The following is a 3,477-nucleotide window of genomic DNA, read 5'->3' as shown; positions in this document are numbered from 1 at the left end:
TATAGCGAGACAAAATAATGATGAAAATGACTTAGATCAAATGTTTTTACAGATTTGCATATGTTTAAAGAACATCTAAGGTGTGCTACGTTTTTCTAATATATTCAAATAATGCTCTATATGGGCAATTGTGTCAAAGTTATGGTTTGGGGGACAACACTGTGAGTCTGACCAAAACCAAACAGTTTTGACTTCAAAAATTGAGTTGTACAAATTTGTTGTATAAATTGCATCTTGTATATCTACTCACTCGCCGGCTATTAAAAAAAACCACTTAATTGCTTCTTAACATAAATAGGGAATTAGTTAGTCATACAGTTGGAACTTGATGCAAATAGGGATCCAGGTTTGCATAACATAACATCAGAATATAGAAGAAAAGAACTTGAGTTACTAAACATTGTCGGTTGTTGGTACGTGACGGGCTGTTGGTGCGTAAGAAACTGGTACAGTTCAGCTTTTACCAGCAACATTGAACGCATTCTTTTGGCGCTTGCGCACTGGACTTTAGGGCTTGACCACGTGTAAAAACAACCCGTTGATTGTTCCTGCCCGATGAGTTTGCTGTTTTATCCTTTATTATTATCTGTAAGGAAGCCTTATTGGTCCACATCCTGATATGTTTTAATAACTTTCGTGAAATGCGTTTATTTAGACTTTCTTTGATGTTATCTGCGTGTTGCCAGTTGGCAGACTGTCGGATGTTTTCAGACGTGTATTTGCATCAGGATCAATGGCGTCCCATGTAATGGACTGGGTCACCTCTGGTTCCAACAGTGTTTTGTGTGCAACAGCCCTGCACTCCTCCTATAGACTCTTTAAGGTAGGCATATATTTTAAGACTAAATGCAATAAAAACGCAGGACATAACTCACTAAAACACATTGAGTGAAGCTCTCTAAAATGAAAAATGCGTTTTCTCTTGTCAAAGTAACAATTCGTAGGTGGGACTTGCTCTTTAAAACCTACAGACTAAGTTGTAACTATTTCCTTTCTGTCACTCTTCCTACACACATTGTGCCTGCATAAATCTACACTCACCACATACCATGAATGTGTTCATACTGTCTTTCTTTATAGGACCACAGGGGGCCCTCTGTTGGCTTCTTCCTGCTCGGGTTCTCTGCAGCTCTTTGCCTTTTCCATGCCTCCACACTTCAGAAAGAAGCAGAATGGACCGGGGAGGTTCTGGCTCCGGCTTTGGTTTCCTTCGACCTCCTGTGGCTCAGTCAGGACCACAACACGGCTCGTGTTCTCCTGTGCGGCTCCTGTCTGCTTCTCGGACTCTCAGACTGGCTCTCAGCAGAGACGCTCACTGTCCTGACTCGCTCCCTCGGGCTGTCTTCTCTGTCCTGCTGCCTGACTGTGTGTCTGTTTGCAGGGAATGCAATAGGGGCCGCAGGCGGCGTGGCCCTCAGCCTCCCGTTACTTCTGGCACAGAGGGCCGACACAAACGCTTTTTCTCCTCTGATTTCTCCACCTGCTTCAGAAGGACTTATGAAATGTCTTCTAAAGGGGTCGTTGTCAATAGGCTGTTGGCTTTCAACAAAAGCCCTCAACAAGTTTCTGTTGGATGTGGCTGACCAATAAATGTGTAAATTAGTGGTGATTTTTGTTTTGCAGAGGTGAAGTGTTCATTACAAAAGGTAAAGGGACACAAAATAACCTAACTTGGCTGAACAGATTATCTAAAAACAATGTACATTTCCACCATTATAAGGTTGAACACTTTTTTACAGCAGCAGACACTTTTTTGTTGCTGTAATTCACATATTCTCTGTGAGTTTTTGACATTTACTTTGCAGCAGGGAACCTCCAGAAAGTTATCAGAGGGTTTTCCAGAAGTTGGCCTATGATATTCTTAGGATGGCACACTAATACCAGAATCCACAACACAATTTCAGGAATTCAACTACAATAGTTTTATGCATATTTATTTACAATCTTTTCATTTAATAACATTATGGTATCTGCTCTGTGTTTTTGTATACTTAATGTTTACGACCTGTTGAAGACCAGATCATTTGTGTATTAATATTGTAGAATTTATATACAATATTGTAACTAATCCATTTTTAAGCTGCCTTTTATCTCTAAAATCCTGAGAAAATAGTTTGAAATGAGCTCAAAATGTTTTTTGGGGATGACCGTATTGATGACGACATTTAGTTGGGCATTAAACCTTTAAAAGGCTCTTTTTTCAGAGGGTGAAACGACATTTGAATTGTTGATTTAAGAAGCTCTGCTATGATAGTTTATGGATCTGAGTAGTGCTTTTTAGACTACAGATTACCACATTTATATATCCTGTTTCATATGTATTTATTTTATTTTCGTAATTTTTGTGTTCATATTTCAATGTATTTTTTTATATTATAAATGCAATTTATTCCTGTTAACTTATCACTTTGTTTTATTATGTGGGTTTGTTGTTTTATTACTTTTGGTTGTGGTTTGCCTTTGCCATGCAGCACTGTTTTTTGTAGTTTTTTTATGTGCAGTGTAAATCAAGATCATTTCTGTCTCCCCATGCATGCGTAAAAACGGAAAATGGGAATTTTAATAAAAAGCAGGAAGATTTCAGTTGATCCTGAGATCAGCTGATAAAGGCCTCCTTAGGAGATCAGTTTGATCCCTTGGTAGCAAGATAAAGAAATCAGGTTTGCCTTAAAGCTTTTGCACAGTATTACATGAGCTAAAACTAAATAAGTAGGTCTAACTAATGTTTCGCTAATTAACATTTTAAAAAACTAGGACGTCTGTTGGAAAGCAGTCCCTTGCAGTAAGTCCATTGTTTTAATGCCAGATAGTATTTTAATGAAATTTGATGAAACTAAGTCAGACTTCATTTGAATATCAAATGATCTGGGATTGAATAAAAACACATAAATACACAAAACCAGTGTGATAATTCCCAGCTGTGCGTTCAAATTCTCCGTTGTTTTGTTGCAGTGATAAAAACTGAAAAATGTAGGAGTTGCAGGTAAAAGTCAAAATATTCTTTTTTTGTGTTTTCTAAGTTTCTATCTGTTTTTGCTTAATTCTTGTCAAGTTGGTGTTGCTAATGTCTGTTTTTACCTGCTTGTGTTTTTATTTTGGACTGAGGCAAGCAGAAACACCCTTTGCTTCCAGAGTTTAGGAAGCCTTTGCTCTGCAGCCTCAGCACTCTCAGAAATATCTGCAGTGGTCAAAGCTCTACCTTTATCTCCGTCATAGTTTGATGCTCATCACATCTCTGTTTTGCAGTGAGCTACAGGAAAAGATGCTGCAGCTTGTCTCCCAGGGTTTCAGCGGCTGCCTAAACTGGTTCACTGCAGTATATGTAAAACATCTGTGGCTCCAATCCAAACTCTGAGGGGAATGTTGGAAATAGTTTTTCTTTTTTGCATTCTAAGTCATTTCAGGACATATTAGTCATAAAGACGAATGTTTATAGAGTTGCCTGTTCCTTTCTTATTTTTACTGTAAAAATGTATA

Source organism: Xiphophorus hellerii, chromosome 3, assembly GCF_003331165.1.
Source record: "Xiphophorus hellerii strain 12219 chromosome 3, Xiphophorus_hellerii-4.1, whole genome shotgun sequence".
Taxonomy (NCBI): Eukaryota; Metazoa; Chordata; class Actinopteri; order Cyprinodontiformes; family Poeciliidae; genus Xiphophorus; species Xiphophorus hellerii.
The sequence above is the reverse complement of the archived record's forward strand: the minus strand, read 5'-3'. Positions refer to the sequence as shown.